A 20704-nucleotide genomic window follows, 5' to 3' on the forward strand; every position below is an offset into this window, starting at 1 on the left:
CAGCATCTCTAACTCTTTCTTACTACAAAGTCAATAAAGCTAAATATATGGGCTTGAAGTATGAATTTAAATATGTTTACACAACATTATCAGCACAATAAAACCATTATATTATTACCATTTCATTTCAATTGTATCATTAGTTAATCATCAAAGTCACTCAAATTGATTGTGCAATATCTATAGTGTTTTGTGATTCCTTTGGGTTACTTGAACATTTGTTGGGTCCCAGTAACCACTAGTCACCGGCGGCACTGGTAGTAACCACGACGTCGGTGCAAGCAGCTGAAATTGCGGTGGATTTTATCGTTGTCATCATCATATTCATACAAAAATGACTGCAAACCACAACACAGAGTCAAGAAGAAAAACAAACACTATTACTTTTAATTTCAAATCGAGTGCTACATTACACAGCCGATTGATTACCTGCAATACCATTCAAAACATATATACGGAGTATGAAAGATAATTATAGAATCCGTAAACGATTATTGTGAATTGTATAAAGGTCAAAAGAATCTGTTTATATAACTTAACAAATAAATTTAGATCAAAAGTCAGGATGGCCGAGTGGTCTAAGGCGCCAGACTCAAGTTCTGGTCTATGAGAGAGGGCGTGGGTTCAAATCCCACTTCTGACAACTTATCTTTTTCCTCTTTTCATCCTTTTTTTCTATTTTTAATAGTTCGTTAACAAAATACGTAGTACTTTGAAAGGCAAGAATATTTTATAAATGAAAAACGCTAACAAGAAGCTAAAATGCATACCAGAAATAAAAATACAACGGATATCACGGCTTCAAGCTACTCACTACGCGACCCCTCGACAAACAACTCGACACACAAATCGACTAGAAAAGAGAAACAAAATCATAAAACCTATAAGACCGAAATCCATGCTCGATTTAACCTACGAATAAAAACCGAAACCACCATCTGAACATATCGACACTAAGCAACGTCCTTCAAAGCAACACCATATGCGATCACAAGACCCTATGAATCCGACTTCGAGCAAGAGCAAACATCATCATCATCATCATCATCATCATCATCATCATCATCAATATCGTCCTCGTCGTCTATCATTCTAGAGAGCGTAAATCTTTGGTACCACTTAATTTCATCCCGATGATTTTACGAATCAAACAATTCTTTCTTTGAATGAAATTGAAAAAATGGTGTTTATCTTTTAATTTGAACTTTTTATGCCGAAATCTAGCCGAAGAATGGTTCGAAAATGACTGAACCAAATGACTGAACCAAATTATTATCGTCAAATTCGTGTTGAGAAGGAAAAACTGTTTCATGAGACCCATTGCTATTACCTGGCTGAGCCCAATTAACATCTTTAACATCAACACAAGGTTCAACATACTTTTCAAGCCCATTAAATGAGCCTGGCCGAGGACAAGAAAATATGATACGCTATTTTTTCAATTTATGTGCTTGCTTCGCCGAATTATTCTCCCACGGTAACTGCATTTAATTCATCCACGCGCGTGACTGCTTGATAATTATTCGTGTCGATAAAATTTTTAGCATCAAAGATCTCGGTACTTTGAAATACTTTCTTGGTATTGAAGTTGCTCGATCTCCCGAAGGTATTGTGATCAGTAAAAAAAAACGATGGACATATAAGAAGATTATCGATTGCAGGGTTGTCATTCCACTAAGTTTTCAATGGAACAAAACTTGCGCCTAACCAATGATGTCAATACTAAAGAAGTCGATGCATCAAAACATAGGCGACTAGTTGGACGCCTACTCTACCTGACGGTTACTCGGCCATATATAGCTTACTCAGTCAATCAATTGAGTCAATTTTTAAGTTGTCCTCGACAAACTCACATGGATGCTGCACATCATGAAACATCCCTGAGTGAAGGTCTTTTCTTTCCAGCAACAAGTAATAAGAAAATATAGTGATGCTAGTTGGCTTAGTTGCCCAACAAAGAAAAGGTCAATTACGGGATACTACATTAGTCTTGGTGGTGCTCTAGTATCATGGAGAATTAAGAAACAAAATGTTGTAGCTTGTTGGTACTATTTTTCGTATAGCGGGTGAGAGGTACCAGTACAGGACAATAACTGCCTAGCGTTGAGCGATATAATGCCAACTGATGTTTGCCCTTGGGGTGTATTCCCTGCAGACCTAGAACACGGATGAGAAATCCGTAGGGTGGCCTCAATCAATCTTTGGATCAATCTGTAATTGATCCGTGTAGCGTTCTGTTGCTAAGCATTTAATGTTTTTAAAGTGAAATATGGTGACCCAAGGGGTTTATTTATAGGCGTAGAATGTTCGAAATTCTCGAAAAACACGTGTCAAACGCTGATTAATTCAGTTATGGGAAATATCTGGAGCCGCCTTTAGCATATGCTGACGTGGCTGCGTGCCGCTCACGCGCTTAAACAAGGGCTTAAGCATAGAAGCTGCCTATAGGGCTTACGCATAACGCTGAGCGGCCTGCTGAGCGCTGAACGACAAATGATGAAATCTGCTAAATGTTGCTATCTTTTATGCTTTTTAATCTATTCTGCTGTACAAAAACGATGTTTTTATGCGTGTATCCCCTAGGATACACCATTAAGTCCCCCAGTTTAAGGCCTTAATTTTTGTAAAAAATAAAGTCATTAAACTAAAAATCAAAAAATAACTTTTTCCTCGGGAACATAAACCTGCTACAACCGTTCTGTTTCTCTACAGCGTCAGTTGTTTTTTGATCATTCTCTGTTTAAGTAACCTTTTGGAATTTTGAATTTTATTTTCAATTAAATTTTCTTTTCCCGCATATTTGTATACCCGACATGTGGTGACATATGTAGTGACCCGAACTTTTCCATGTTTATATATATTAAATAAAATTGATATTTACATGATTAAATGTTTCCAACATGTTAAGTAATCAAACTTGTTAAGACTTGATTAATTGAAACGGATTTTGTGTTAACATTTGACCACCCAGTTTGTCCGATGATTCACTAACGTTATAACTTGTATATGACATGATATTATATTATATATATGAACATATATAAGTTTAACATGATGAAATGATAAGTAAGTATCTTATTATGTATATTAACAATGAACCTTATACATAAAATAAGACTACTAACCTAAGAAATTCAAAACGATATCTATACGTAACGATTATCGCTGTAATAACGTCTTAATATTTATATATCATATTAAAATATATTAGTACATCATGTTATCATAATAATGTAATAATTTAACATCTCATTAGATATAATAACAATGGAATTAATTACATTTAATGAAATCGTTAACTTATAGGTTCCGAAACAACATGTACATGTAACGACTAACGATGAATTAACGACTCAGTTAAAATGTATATACATGTAATGTATTAAGATGTATTGTTACAATTTTGAAAGACTTCATGACACATATCAAAGTAATTCTACTTAACAAAAATTCTTACAATTACATTCTCATTCATTTTCATCAACAATTCTACTCGTATGCACCCGTATTCGTACTCGTACAATACACAGCTCCTAGTTGTACATACTATTGGTATATACACTTCAATGATCAGCTCTTAGTAGCTCTTAATGAGTCATCAAACACGTGGGAACCATTCTTTGTAATCTAGTATGAATTATTTAGCAAGATTACAAAAATATTATTAATCATTCATGACTTATTTACAAGAAAACAAACTTACATATCCTTTATATCTAATCCATATATCACGACCTAAAACACATACAAACACCTTCATTCTTCAATTTCTTCATCTAATTGAACTCTCTCAAGTTCTATCTTCAAGTTCTAAGTGTTCTTCATAAATTCTATAAGTTCTAGTTTCATAAAATCAAGAATACTTTCAAGTTTGCAAGTATACTTCCAAGCTTTCTAATCCATTCCAAGTAATCATATAAGATCAAGAAACCTTTGTTACTTATAGTAGGTTATCATTCTAATTCAAGGTAATACTCATATTTAAACTTTGATTCAATTTCTATAACTATAACTATCTTAATTCGAGTAGGAAAATCTTACTTGAACTTGTTTTTGTGTTATGATTCTACTTCAAGAACTTCCAAGCCATCCAAGATCCTTTGAAGCTCTAGATCATTTCTTGTTATTTCCAGTAGGTTTACCTACTATACTTAAGGTAGTAATGATGTTCATAACATCATTCGATTCATATATATATATATATATATAACTATCTTATTCGAAGATTTAAACTTGTAATCACTAGAACATGGTTTAGTTTATTCTAAACTTGTTCGCAAACAAAGTTAATCCTTCTAACTTAACTTTTAAAATCAACTGAACACATGTTCTATATCTATATGATATGCTAACTTAATGATTTAAAACCTGAAAACACGAAGAACACCGTAAAACCGGACATACGCCGTAGTAATGAAACCGGGGGCTGTTTTGGGTTAGATAATTAAAAATTATGAAAAACTTTTATTTAAAAATTGTTCTTCTGGGAAAATGATTTTTCTTATGAACATGAAACTATATCCAAAAATCATGGTTAAACTCAAAGTGGAAGTATGTTTTTTAAAATGGTCATCTAGACGTCATTCTTTCGACTGAAATGACTACCTCTCACAAAAAAAAATTTGTAACTTGTATTTCTGACTATAAACTTATACTTTTTTATGTTTAGTTTCATAAATTTCAGTTCATTATGAAACCATATCCACTTGATTCACTCAAAACGGATTTAAAACGAAGAAGTTATGAGTAAAACAAAATTGAATAAATTTGCTTGTTGTAGCTACGTGAAATTTATAACAAATTTATACTGACCATAACTTAACTAACTTATATTGTGTTATACATGTATATATTATGTGTAATATCCCGCATTTTTTTTCCGTTAAATTATTTTTAACGTCCGTCTTTTTATTTTAAATAATATCTTCCGTATATAGATTCGTATCCTTCGTTAGCTAACTTTCTTAATATTTTCGTTATTTAATTATAACAACTCCCGTTTACTCTGGCATATTTAAAATATTCGTTCGGTTAAATCACATACCCGCTTTTAAACTCGAGGGACTAAAGTTGACACGGGGCAAACTAGTTGACTAGGTCAACTAGTCCACCCCAATCACCACCATTCAATCATCTCCATCTCTCTCTCTTTCTCTCTAGCAAGAACACACACACACACATTTACCAAATTCATTCATTCATCATCTAAATCCGGATCAAGAAGCAAACATCAAAACAAATTACATATTTGGAATCCTCTCTTCATCCTCTACAACTTGATACCAATTTCATCTCATTTGGGTAACTTTCTAAAATCACTAGATTTGGTGTTCTTGATGTTTTTAACTTATAAGGTTGTTAATTAGTGTCTATGGCTCAAGTCTAACATGATTATATGATTTATATGCTCGATTTCGTTATTTGAAGTAACTAGCTTAAATATGAACTTTGGTGTGTTTGATTTGATAATTTGGTTGCTTAAATGTTGTTGTTATGGTAAAGTGCAAGTATTAAATGTGTTACTAGTAGCACTAGCTTCAATTTGATGTGTAGGTTGTTTTAGAAAACTTCATAAACTTGATTATTGGTTTTGGTGGATTTGGGTTAGGGTTTGATGAACTTGAAATGAACTTTTGATGCTTTGAATGACATGAAATGTTATTTGTAAGTGTTAGGTTGTATTGTATGCTTGATCACCTTCGAAACGGCATATCATTCATATAATTGGTTGCCGAATCATCGAATTTCATTTATGAACTTGAGTGCATTTAATGAGGAACTTTGAATGTGATTTTGGTTGTTGTAAAAGTAAATGTGATGGATGAAATGTGTTTAGTTGTTTTCCTTGTCAAAATACCTTTTCGATGATATAAGATACATGCTTTGGTTGTTTGCGGGTCATAAATGGTGATTGGTTGAAGTTAGGTTCGTGCATAAAACTTAAAAACTGCCAGAATTCTCTGCATAGGTAATGGCGCGGCGCTCCATATACCCGCGCGGCGCGCCAAAGTGGTCTGTCCAACTTTGTCGATTTTTGAATAATGTTTGCTATGCTACGCACCTCCGATTCACATGTAACTTGTTCTAACATGATCTTATATGATTAAAAACCTCAGAAAAATAGTTCGGGACCCGACCCGAACGTGTTGACTTTTTTGTTGACTTTGACCGACCAAAGTTTGACTTTTTGTCAAACTTAACAAATGATTATGCAACCTTCCTAACTTGTTTCTATACTTGTATCTTGCATGAAACTTGACAATTTGATTTCACATGCTACATAATCGAGTCGTAACGAGCCATAGGACTAATTGAACATCTTTGACCTATCGTGTTTACCGTTATTGATACGACCTATTTGTTTAGGTCAAGACTAGCATTATTCTCTACACATTTACTTGTTGAAGTACTACTACACTCTTGCACTCAAGATGAGATCATAGTCCCACTTTTAGTCTTTTGAACTTACATTTGGGATGAGAAAACATAAACGTTTCTTTTTAACTAAGTGAACACAAGTACAGGAAAACAAACATTCTACATACGAGTTTAGAACGAAATCCTCAATTCGATTATCATTAGTTACACTTGCAGGGTGTAAGTGTAGGCGTGAACTTATGTTGTATGGCCATATGGGTTTGACAAACCCTCATCTAGGATGGTTCGCTACCGTCTACGGATGAAATATATTTTCGAGAAACAGTGTTGTTCTAGCACTACGAATGGGGTATCAACGGACGGAACGTTAAGCCTTGATAATTGGGTGCTCGTGAATATTAACTTTTAGAATGTACTACTACTTTATCAATTTTGCAAATCTTGTGGTTCGACTTACTTTTACTCACTTATTTACTTAAACCTATGATTTCACCAACGTCTTCGTTGACAGATTTCTATGTTTTTATCAGGTCTTTGAACGATATGTGAAACATGCTTCCGCTCATTATTTTGATACTTGCATTGGATGTCGAGTATACATGCATACGTGGAGCGTCTTTTGGCTTTATTTAAAATTGTGTCGCATAGGTTTCACTGTACTTATAACTTTGTATCGTAACTTTTGGTTGAACAATTCTTGTAAACTTTGAAACAAACTTTACTTTTGAAATGAATGCGACATACTTTTGGTCAAACGTTGTTTTAAGGACTTATGACCATGTAATGGGACCTAAGTAGACGGCGCCGTCAATGATGATTTTTTTGGGTCACTACAGATGGTATCAGAGCATTGGTTGTAGGGATTTAGAGTTCATGGGTGTCAACCCCGAGTCATAGGGTACATTAGTGAATCTAGACTACAACCGGCATATAGACTTGAAGTAGGGATTACTTGACTATTTGTGCATTTATACTCGAATTTTCCACTCATAACTAACTCTTGTTTCATCTTGATCTCACATTGTTTAATTTGATTGACACGCCACCTTGACTTTATAGAATAATGTCGAATGCACATATGAATCAGGGTAATATAATTGCCGGGATTATATTACGGTGACTCATATGAACGTTCCAACATTATGACATAAAGAATTTAAGGCGAGTCGAGGAAAAACTTCTCTTTATCTTTATTCTATATCACAGTTAGTATTATTGAGAATACTAATCAATGATATTCTTGTGTCTTGAAGGAACAATGGCTCCTCGTCGTGTACACCGCAATGAAACTCCCGAACAAGCTCTTGAACGGATGATAGCTACCGTCGTAGATGCGGCCATGGCCGGTCACTCATCCAACAACAACAACAATAATAACAACAACCCAAACCACAACAACAACAACAACAATGGAGCCGGTAATTCAAACGAGGGATGCTCTGATAATGCTAAAAACGAACATATATTTCATAGCATTATTCCTCAAGAAAGAAAAGCTTTTAGTTGCAATTGTTCTATTTAAAAGTGATATTCGTTTAAATAATAAAAGGTGAAGACAAAAGACAGATTCGACGAATTGAAGACGCAAACGACCAAAAAGCTCAAAAGTACAAAAGACAATCAAAGAGGTTCCAATTATTGATAAGAAACGTCTTGAAATTACAAGAGTACAAGATTCAAAACGCAAAGTACAAAATATAAAATTGTACGCAAGGACGTTCGAAAATCCGGAACCGGGACCAGAGTCAACTCTCAACGCTCGACGCAACGGACTAAAAATTATAAGTTAACTATGTATATAAATATAATATAATATATAATTAATTATATTAATTATATATATATTATATTTATAAATAAAAACCGTCGGCAGAGAAAGACTCCAAAGTTGTGAGCTGTAATTTCAATCTCCGCGACTCGCGGAGTTTGTAGGCAAAAATGCCGCGAGTCGCGGAGCCCCAATTTCAGAAACTCCCTATAAAGCTCGCGCATTCTGATCGTAATCATCATCTTTTTTCTTCTCCTCATTCATACGTAAAATATATATATTTATAATTTATATTTTAATTTTAATTATAATTCTAATAATAAGGGTATGTTAGCGAATGTTGTAAGGGTGTAAGTCGAAATTCTGTCCGTGTAACGCTACGCTATTTTTAATCATTGTAAGTTATGTTCAACCTTTTTACATTAATGTCTCGTAGCTAAGTTATTATTATGCTTATTTAAAATGAAGTAATCATGATGTTGGGCTAATTACTAAAATTGGGTAATTGGGCTTTGTACCATAATTGGGGTTTGGACAAAAGAACGACACTTGTGGAAATTAGACTATGAGCTATTAATGGGCTTTATATTTGTTTAACTAAATGATAGTTTGTTAATGTTAATATAAAGATTTACAATTGGGCGTCCCTATAAATTACCATATACACTCAATCAGACACGATGGGCGGGGTATTTATATGTACGAATAATCGTTCATTTAACCGGACACGGGAATGGATTAATAGCCACTAGAATAATTAAAACAGGCGTGAAATTATGTACAAAGGACACTTGGTATAATTGATAACAAAATATTAAAACCTTGGGTTACACTCAGTCGACATCCTGGTGTAATTATTAAACAAAGTATTAAAATCTTGTTACAGTTTAAATCCCCAATTAGTTGGAATATTTAACTTCGGGTATAAGGATAATTTGACGAGGACACTCGCACTTTATATTTATGACTGATGGACTGTTATGGACAAAAACCAGACGGACATATTAAATAATCCAGGACAAAGGACAATTAACCCATGGGCATAAAACTAAAATCAACACGTCAAACATCATGATTACGGAAGTTTAAATAAGCATAATTCTTTTATTTCATATTTAATTTCCTTTATTTTATATTTAATTGCACTTCTAATTATCGCACTTTTATTTATTGTTATTTAATTGCACTTTTAATTATCGTCCTTTTTAATTATCGCAAGTTTATTTTATCGCACTTTTATTATTCGCAATTTCATTATCGTTATTTACTTTACGCTTAAAATTAAGTCTTGTATTTATTTATTATTTTACATTTGGTTCTAACTGCGACTAAAGTTTTAAAATCGACAAACCGGTCATTAAACGGTAAAAACCCCCCTTTATAATAATAATATTACTTATATATATGTTTGTATTTTTATAAAAGTAAACTAATATAGCGTTGAGCTTTGTTTAAAAAAAAGATTCCCTGTGGAACGAACCGGACTTACTAAAAACTACACTACTGTACGATTAGGTACACTGCCTATAAGTGTTGTAGCAAGGTTTAAGTATATCCATTCTATAAATAAATAAATATCTTGTGTAAAATTGTATCGTATTTAATAGTATTTCCTGCAAAAATTTAATAGTATTTTATACCCCTTAGCTTTGACATCAAGTATTTTTGGCGCCGCTGCCGGGGAAAGTTCTTAAACGCCGGAAGCGCAACGCTAATATATAAAAAAAAAAGATTTTTAGTTTACTTTTATTAAAATTCGTTTTTGTAAAAAAAATGTTTTAAATATTCGAAAATATAAAAAGAAAAAACAAAAATATAAATATTTTTAGGAGTTTGATAAATATTTAAGTTTTATAAAGTTTCTTTGTTTTTATTTTATAAAAACATAAGTTTTATTTAAGTATTTTGTTTTTATTTAAAAACATAAATATATATATATATATATATATATATATATATATATATATATATATATATATATATATATATATATATATATATATATATATATATATATAATTCTAGTTTTAAGATTTTTATTTATAAAATTATAAAATATTTCTATTTAGATATAAGTTTTTATTATATAAATATAAATACTTTTATTAAAACAGAAAATTAAAAACAGAAATTAAAAAAAATATATATAAATAAAGAAAAACGCGTCGAATTTAAAGTAAGCTGTCATCTGAATTTCTGAACCCCGCGACTCGCGGGGTTTGATGCTTTAAATACCGCGACTCGCGGAGGGGACCTGACACACGACAGAAGCCCTAATCCTGCATTTATTACGGAGTATTATTAATTATTATTAATTAAATTGTATTAGGGTTAAATAATTAATTAATTTAGTAGTTAATTTAAGTTTTAATTAATTTGTATTATTTAGTTTAATTAGTTTAATTAAATTATAAAATTAGTAGTTTTAATAAATAAATAATATAAAAATAATATTTTTATAAAAATTGTACTTTTTACAACTTTTTGTATATTTTTATATTTTGTCCCTTTTTAATTGTTTTAGCATAATATTTGTATATTTAGCTCATATTTAGTTTTAAACTTAGTTTTTGCCATAGTTATTTTTACTTCTAGATTTTTAGGCTTTGCCGTAGAATTCCTTAAGTGCTTTTTCTTTAGACTAAGATTTAGGTGCTTTAGAATTTTGCGACGCCTTTTTAAGTTTTAGTTTCTTTTTAAGTTATTTCCATTTGGGATATAGTTTTTCCTGTAAGCTTTAATATTTTTAGACACCTTTTACCTATGTATCAATTATCATTCCAATTAGTAATCTCAATTTGCGATTATAATTTTAAGTTAGTTGTAGTAATAAGATTAGATTAGTCAAGTATTTTTAATTTTTATAAGTTTCTTTTATTTTTCCATCACCTTTTATTTTTTAACCATTTTTCTTTTTCAATTCTTTTTCGACGAACTCTTTTTCTTTCTTATTTCTCGCTATTCTAGTTTTAGGACATAGATTTTTATTCTACTTCTTATCTAATTTTCTTAAAATTACGAAAATTTATTTTAAGTGGTTAAATTGATAGACATCAAAATTTTCTGGTTCGTAGTAATAGTTGGATTTGTACGTGGACCGGGTTATTGGAGCCAAACAGTCCTCAATTATATTGAGACCAAACGAATCCTGCCCCTCTGCTGCATCTTTTGGCTATTCGAAACGTGGGCAAAATCAGAAAAGTCTATTGATTGGATAACTTATTATAATTTTTCTTTCCTTTTAAAAACTAATAGGATATTCAGTGAATGCACCGAGCAAGACGATCACCACCTTTTGTACGTTCACCACCTGTAACTAGATCAAGACATTTAGCAAATATTACCGCCGTTGATTTTTCTTTAGAATCATCATCCAGTCGACCAAGTACTTCAGTTCAAATTTCCGATAATCCATTTTTTGAACCCGACCTCACAATTGAGAATCCGGAGAATATTCAGGAACGGTTCGTAGATCCTGAACCACTAAACTTTCCTCCGGAACCACCAATCATTCAAACAGAGATTGTTGAGGAACGAACCATTAAATCAGAATCATCTAGTGATTCCGATTCAACAAATTCAATTATGGAGAATCTGGAACCTTTAAGTATGGAAGACCGAATGAGAGCTAAACGCACTGGCCAAGGTCACGCAATTACTCATCCAGACATTAATGCGCCAGATTATGAAATCAAAGGACAAATTCTACACATGGTGACTAATCAATGCCAATTTAGTGGTGCGCCGAAGGAAGATCCAAATGAACATTTACGTACTTTTAATAGGATCTGCACACTATTTAAAATCCGAGAAGTGGAGGATGAACAGATATATCTCATGTTATTTCCCTGGACTTTAAAGGGAGAAGCCAAAGATTGGTTGGAATCGTTACCTGAAGGGGCGATTGATACATGGGACGTTTTAGTTGAAAAATTTCTTAAACAATTCTTTCCTGCATCTAAAGCCGTAAGACTTCAAGCAGAAATTGTCACGTTCACACAGAAGCCAAATGAAACTCTATATGAGGCGTGGACAAGATATGGAAAGTTATTAAGAGGATGTCCGCAACATGGTTTAGACACCTGTCAAATAGTACAAATATTCTACCAAGGATGCGACATCACTACAAGAAAAGACATAGATATAGCAGCTGGTGGTTCTATTATGAAGAAAACTGAAACTGATGCTTACAAAATTATTGATAACACTGCTTCCCACTCACATGAGTGGCACCAAGAAAAAGATATCGTTAGATCATCTAAAGCAGCTAGAGCCGATTCTAGCCATGACTTAGATTCCATTTCCGCAAAGATAGATGCTGTGGAGAGACGAATGGAAAAGATGACTAAAGATATTCACTCAATACGAATTAGTTGTGAGCAGTGTGGAGGACCACATTTGACAAAAGATTGTCTCAGTATTGAATTAACAATGGAACAAAGAGAGAATATTTCATACATAAACCAAAGGCCTGGAAATAATTATCAGAATAATTATCAACCGCCAAGACCGATTTACAATCAAAACCAGAATTATAACAGAAATATTCCATACAACAACCAACAAGGTCCTAGCAATCAACAAGTATCCAATAATACTTACAATCAGCAAAGACCTAATTTTCAAAACAAACCACCACAACAAGCCGATGATAAAAAGCCGAATTTAGAAGATATGATGACGAAGCTAGTTGAAACTCAAACGCAGTTTTTCACATCTCAAAAACAAACCAATGAACAAAATGCTCAAGCATTTAGAAATCAACAAGCTTCTATTCAAAATCTGGAACAAGAAGTGAGTAACCTAGCAAGGTTAATAGGTGAAAGAAAACCATGAAGTCTACCTAGTGATACAAATGCTAACCCCCGGAATGAAACAGCTAAAGCTATTACCACAAGAAGTGGTACAACACTTAAACCACCTAAAATACCTGTAACTTCTGATGAAGCTATTCCTACTCCACAAGAACCACAACCTGATCAAGATAAGGAAAAAGAACCGGTAGTTGAAAAGGTTAATGAAGATAACACAGTTAAGGCTAAACCTTATGTTAAACCATACCAACCACCACTTCCTTACCCGAGTAAAATGAAGAAAGAGAAACTTGAAGCCGAGCAATCCAAATTCTTGGATATGTTTAAACAGATAAATGTAAATCTTCCTTTCATTGATGTGATTTCAGGAATGCCTAGATATGCTAAATTCTTGAAAGATCTAATCTCAAATAGAAAGAAAATGGAAGAACTCTCGGCTGTTACTATGAATGCTAATTGTTCAGCAGTGCTGTTGAATAAGATACCAGAAAAACTATCTGATCCAGGAAGTTTCACAATTCCATGTTTTCTGGGTAGTCTTAGTTCAATAGAAGCATTAGCAGACTTAGGTGCTAGTATAAATCTAATGCCGTATTCACTATACGCTAAACTAGACCTTGGAGAATTAAAACCAACAAGAATAAGCATACAACTAGCCGATAGATCAATAAAATATCCTAGAGGGATAATGGAGAACATGCTAGTTAAAGTTGGTACTTTAGTATTTCCAGTAGATTTTGTTGTTTTGGACATGGAAGAAGATTCTCAAGTTCCTCTCATATTAGGAAGACCATTCTTAAACACGGCTAAAGCAATGATAGACGTGTTCGGTAAGAAATTGACCCTAAGTATAGAGGATGAGAATGTTACCTTTTCAGTTGATAGAGCAATGCAACAACCGCAATCTGCAGATGATACATGTTATTATATTCAAACTATAGCTGCACATGCAGAATTATTAGAAGAATTTCCAGAATTACAAGGAACAGGAGAATGTTCTTTAGGAGAAGGTAATGAACCAACTGATGAAGCTGAAATGTTAGCTACACTTATAGCTAATGGATATGAACCAACAACAGAAGAAATTCAAATGCTAAAAGAAGAAGACAGATATCGATACAAATCATCGATAGAAGAACCTACGAAATTAGAGTTAAAGCCACTTCCAAACCATTTGGAATACGCTTATTTACATGGTGAATCTGAATTACCTGTAATAATATCGTCTTCTCTTACTGAAAATGAGAAATCACAACTCATTTCTGTGTTGAAAGCTCATAAACCAGCCATTGCATGGAAGATTCATGATATTAAAGGAATAAGTCCTTCGTATTGCACACATAAAATCCTTATGGAAGAAGGTCATAAAACGTATATGCAACGCCAACGAAGACTAAATCCTAATATGCAAGATGTAGTTAAGAAAGAGATTATTAAACTGCTAGACGCAGGTCTAATTTATCCAATCTCTGATAGTCCATGGGTAAGCCCAGTTCAATGCGTGCCTAAGAAGGGTGGCATGACTGTCATTACAAATGAGAAAAATGAGCTTATTCCTACTAGGACTGTAACAGGATGGCGTGTGTGTATTGATTATAAAAAATTAAATGACGCCACCAGAAAAGATCACTTTCCCTTACCTTTCATTGATCAAATGTTGGAAAGATTAGCCGGAAATAGTTACTATTGTTTTCTAGATGGATTTTCCGAATATTTTCAAATTCCAATAGCACTAGAAGATCAAGAGAAAACCACATTCACGTGCCCTTATGGTACTTTTGCTTACAAACGCATGCCATTTGGACTTTGTAACGCCCCTGCAACCTTTCAAAGGTGTATGATGGCGATTTTTCATGACATGATAGAAGAATGCATGGAAGTTTTCATGGATGACTTTTCAGTCTTCGGTGATACATTTGAATCATGTCTAGTTAATCTTGAACGAATGCTCATTAGATGCGAACAATCAAATCTAGTACTTAATTGGGAGAAATGTCATTTCATGGTTAAAGAAGGCATCGTTCTTGGACATAAAATTTCAAAAGAAGGAATTGAAGTGGATAGAGCTAAAGTAGATGTAATTGCTAAACTTCCACATCCCACCAATGTTAGAGGAGTTAGGAGTTTTCTAGGGCATGCCGGTTTTTACCGACGTTTCATAAAAGATTTTTCTAAAATTGCCACTCCTATGAATAAACTCCTAGAAAAGGATGCTCCATTCATCTTTTCAGATGAGTGTATCAAATCTTTTAATATTCTTAAAGAGAAACTAACTAATGCGCCGATCATGATAACACCAAATTGGAATCTACCATTTGAACTAATGTGCGATGCAAGTGATTTTGCAATGGGAGCCGTTTTAGGACAAAGGATTGAAAAACGATTTCAACCTATATATTATGCCAGTAAGACGTTACAAGGAGCACAAACGAACTATACAACTACTAAAAAAGAACTCCTTGCTATTGTCTTTACTTTTGACAAATTTCGATCATATCTCGTTCTAGCAAAAACGGTGGTCTATACCGACCATTCTGCTCTTAGATACCTATTTTCAAAACAAGATGCTAAACCAAGATTAATCTGTTGGATCTTACTCTTACAAGAGTTTGATATTGAAATCCGAGATAAAAGAGGAGCAGAAAATCTCGCCGCTGATCATCTTTCTCGTCTTGAAAATCCCGAATTAGAAGTTCTGAATGAATCGGCCATACAAGACAACTTTCCTGATGAATATCTATTGAAGATAGATTATAAAGAAATTCCATGGTTTGCAGACTATGCAAACTATTTAGTATGTGGATTCCTTGAAAAAGGATTATCGTACCAAAGACGAAAGAAATTCTTCAGTGATATATAACACTATTTCTGGGAAGATCCACATCTGTTTAAAAGTTGTCCCGATGGAATAATACGCCGATGTGTATATGGAGATGAAGCTAGTAAAATTTTAAACCATTGTCACACAGGACCAACAGGAGGGCATTATGGGCCTCAACTAACAGCAAGAAAAGTTTATGATGCTGGATTCTATTGGCCTACAATTTACAAAGACGCACACCTTCTTTGCAAATCCTGTGATGCTTGTCAAAGGGCCGGAAAAATAAGTCAACGTGATGAAATGCCACAAAATGTCATCCAAGTATGTGAAGTATTTGACATTTGGGGTATTGACTTTATGGGTCCATTTCCAAAATCTCATAATAATCTATATATACTCGTAGCCATTGATTATGTATCTAAATGGGCGGAAGCACAAGCTCTCCCAACTAACGATGCACGAGTTGTAGTCAACTTTTTAAAACGTCTTTTTGCAAGGTTTGGAACACCGAAAGCTTTGATAAGTGATCGGGGTACTCATTTCTATAATAATCAACTTGAGAAAGTTCTTAAAAGATATGGAGTAACTCATAAAATCTCCACCGCATATCATCCACAAACAAGTGGACAAGTTGAAAATACCAACCGAGCTTTAAAACGTATTCTAGAGAAAACGTAGGATCAAATCCGAAGGAATGGTCCATTAAATTGGAGGATGCACTCTGGGCTTTTAGAACAGCCTACAAAACTACAATTGGAACCACACCTTTTAGACTTGTTTATGGAAAAGCATGTCATCTTCCAGTAGAAATTGAACACAAAGCATTTTGGGCTTTGAAGACATGTAATCTTGATTTACATGAAGCCGGACGTTTACGATTAAGTCAACTAAACGAATTAGAAGAATTAAGGCATGAAGCATACGAAAATTCGTTAATCTATAAAGAAAGAACGAAGAAATGGCATGATAAAAGAATCAGAAGTTCAAAAGAATTTAAAGAAGGAGACAGAGTTCTTCTTTTCAATTCACGATTCAAGCTATTTCTTGGAAAATTGAAATCAAGATGGTCTGGGCCATTCATAGTCAAAAGAGTTTTCCCATACGGAACGATAGAATTAATAAATTCAAATGGGATTGAATTTAAAGTTAATGGTCACAGAGTTAAACATTACATACATGGTCCGATGGAAGTTGACAATGAAGTTAATAACAATTTTGACACCACAGCTAACTAAGTGTGGGGAGAATCAAGTCTTTAAAGGATAATATGTATTTCTGTTAGAGTTAGATTGTCTGTTTTCGTGTAGTTTTCGAAAATGGAACCCGAATGGTCTTTCCCTAGCAGACCCTAAAGAACTAGTCTTCTTTCCCCCATTCTGAATTTTTATTTTTTTTAGGTTTTTACGAAATGAAGACTGCCTGTGAACTAAACCATGGTCTAATGCTACATGCTTTGATCACTAAACGTAATAATGACATACTACCGAGTGAAATAGTATCAGTAATCAGAGAAAGAATGGACGGAGTTAGAAAAGAATCCAGATGCGAAGATAATAAGTTACAATTTGGTAAAGGAAAATCAAAATCCGCAGCGAAAAGAAGAGCACGACACCTAGAACGATGTCACAAATGCGGAAAATGATCACATGGAGGTAAATGTTCAAATAATCAAACCTATTCAAATACCGAATTTGTTACTTTATGCAGAGACGGACCGTTCATATGTTTAGAAGAAAAGACACTGAATGCTCGAGGTTACGCCTATGTAGCCATGGAAAACCAATTAAACCGACTATCTTATGAAGGGGATAGATCATATAACTAAGAAATCTATTTCACAGGTATGTCTGTACAGTTTTTATTTTTATTTTTATTTTTAACCTTTTGATAATAAACGCTAATTTGTTCGCTAAAAAGTATTAAATTGGTATTGAATAAAATTAGGTTTGGCGACTTAAATTATTGATATCATTCAAAAATTTATTACATCACTGCGAAATTTAACGTTTATTCTTAAGGTATAAATATCTTTAAACAATCAACCCAAAATATTTCAAAAATTCGTCATGAGTTAAATTAGGTCTTGGAACCGAAATTACTTTACCGAAAAGAGGGACGCATATCTTTGATAATATTTGATTGATTAAAGTGGGATAAAAAGCCAAAAAGATTTTTAATTTTATTTTTACCATGTTTTTAAAATTAATATTTAAATCTTAAATTAATATTGTAAACTTTGTAAAAACAATATTTTTAAAAATTGTAAATATTTGAAAAATTAATATAAGTTTGGTGTGAATTTATAATATGAATTTTTAAATTAAGTTTGGTGTGAATTTTTAAAATATGAATTTTTAATTTTATGCATTTCAAATTTTAAGTTTGGTGTGAATTTTTAATATAAATTTTGAATTTTATATTTAAGTTGTGTGAATTTAAAAACAAAAATTTACTTTATCTCATTAAGTTAAAAATATGATTTTTAAAATTCGTCGTAAGTTGAAGACTAGGTCTTTGAACCGAAATTGCTTTACCCGAGAGAGGGACGAGAACTTTTATTATCATTATTTTTAATCTCATTGAATTAAAGTATGCCAAAAACAAAAAAAAACCCAAAAATCTTAGCTTTTAAAACAATCGCTACAAAAAGAAAAAATTTTAAAATTTTGTCGAAGGACGGACTAGGACATCGATCCGAAACAACCTCGTCCTAAATAACAAGGGAAACAAAATTTTAAAAATTAATTACTTAATTATTTTATAAGTTAAAGATTATAAAAAAAAAAAAAAAAAAAACCAAACTCCGCGACTCGCGGAGTTTGAAGGGGAAAACACCGCGAGTCGCGGGAGGACCAATTTACAGAAAAAAAATATAGCTGAAACAGATCAGTCCCAACCCACAAAACACACAAACACTGTGAAAACTGCTCGAAAATACCCGAAAAATACACCCCAAAATCACAATTTTTAACCGTTAATCACCAAATTTTTTACTAAAATCATGTTGAGAAGGATGCTATCTAGGAATTACTCAAGAAAAACGGTAAATTTCTACACCTAAACACCATTTAATCAGAAATTAGTGTTCTTGAGCCATTTTTTCCCCAATTTGATTTTGATGCTTTTTAGTGTAATTATGCTTAAATTGTTTATGTATTATGCTTGTATAACCTAGATTGATGCTATTTAACATGATTAGAAGCCTTAAACTTCAAAATTTGAGTAATCTAGGGTTTGTGTTCTTGAGCAAATTTGGGGCTTTTTGATATAAACAGGTTATGGCCGATTTTTGTCATGAATTGTTGCTAAATTAAGTAGTGTAACATGTTTAGGTAGTTAAATGATCCAAACTTTGAGCCTAAACATGATTTTGAGAATTAAAGTGGACTTTTTCAAGTCTAAAATTCATGAACTTGATTTTTGAAAGATAATGCCATTTGAAACTTGTTTAATTGCTAGTAATGATTATTTTGACATGTTATTTGAGTTGAATGCTTATGAACTTGACGAACATTTTCATATATGCTTATTTGAAAAAGTGTAGATTTGATAAAAATGTGAAAATAAGCTTAAGTTTAATATAAATTGATAATGTCATTGTAATTATTTTGATTAATGATTTTGCTGACACTAATGCATATTTGGATGCACAAAAATTGTGTTTGATGTGTTTTGCAGACTGAAAGGGGTGAATCTTCATCCCAAGCTAGTAATGCTCCTGCTGAGAATGCGGAACAACAGGAGGTGGATAACTACTACAAGCAGGATATACCTCATCCAGTCATGACCTTTTCCGATATGCACTTGGAAGAGTTGCACCCGAACCTGAGATTTGACAGACTTTGGATAGATTATCCAAAATATCAAAGGGGTTTGCATACTCTTCATTCTAAGGTTGTTGAGGTACCGAGGGTCATAGAATGGGGACCCTTAGAAGCTGTAGAATTGGCCGGGCCAATTAGGGAATTACTTGTACAGAGGTATGGTAATTCTACTTTTAATGACTGGGTACGTTTATTCACCATGCGTAGACCTGTATATAAAGTATGGTGTGAAGAATTGTTGTGTAGTATAGAGTTGAATGATCGGGTAGCTAGTTTAACCGATCGTTCTTTTATTAGTTTTTTGTTAGGCGGTTCGATGCGCCACATGTCTTTACTAGACATGGCTCAGGCTTTACGTATATATACGCCTGAGGAGTTAGCATCTGCCGATTGTAGAGGGATGATACTAAACGGTAGAAAGATAGATGAAAATTTTGATACACACGGTGTGTGGAGTCAAATGACAAGCCATCACCGTTTCAAAGGGGGAAATTACTCTTATTTGGATATAGATAGAGCCGAATTAAGAGTGATTCATAGGTTTTTAGCTAATTCGATTACACAAAGGGGTAAAAACAAGGAAAAGGTAAATGAATAGGATTTGTTTTACCATATGTGTATTCGAGACCCACAAAGCGCTGTAAGTATACCGTATTGTGTGGGTTATTATTTATCAGCTATGGTTCGGGGGATGCGACCGCATAGCATAATAGGAGGTGGTATTTTTATTACTTTGATTGGTGAATATCTCGGTGTGGATATAAGTCGGGGGGGATTATTAGTAGAAGAACCAGAACCCCGCGATACTATAGGTTTAAATGTATACCATGGTGCGAAAGTTTTGAAAAGGCGAAATAACGCCGCAGTACCATACCATGGTAGACATCCACAGGTTAAGAGAAACCAACAGCAAGGTAATGTAGGAGGGGGGAATGAGATGCAAGAAATGCAAAGGTTTATAGCTTCTCAGGAGTACGAAAATGCTAGACAGAGAGCATTTGAAGATTGGCAAGTTCATCAGAACCAAATCATAGCTCATTGCCAACATATAGGTAGAAACTATATTCCTACACTGAAACCCATCTTCCCTCCCTGGTCT

General features: G+C 33.2%; 1 non-coding gene across 1 annotated transcript; it reads left to right on the top strand.

Annotated features, from left to right (window-relative positions):
* The first annotated feature begins 559 nt into the window (after positions 1-559).
* TRNAL-CAA (transfer RNA leucine (anticodon CAA)) lies at positions 560-643 on the top strand. Its single transcript has one exon. It is a non-coding gene; the product is annotated as a tRNA-Leu (tRNA).
* The last annotated feature ends 20061 nt before the right edge of the window (positions 644-20704 follow it).

The sequence above is a fragment of the Rutidosis leptorrhynchoides genome, chromosome 8 (genome assembly GCF_046630445.1).
Source record: "Rutidosis leptorrhynchoides isolate AG116_Rl617_1_P2 chromosome 8, CSIRO_AGI_Rlap_v1, whole genome shotgun sequence".
Classification (NCBI taxonomy): Eukaryota; Viridiplantae; Streptophyta; class Magnoliopsida; order Asterales; family Asteraceae; genus Rutidosis; species Rutidosis leptorrhynchoides.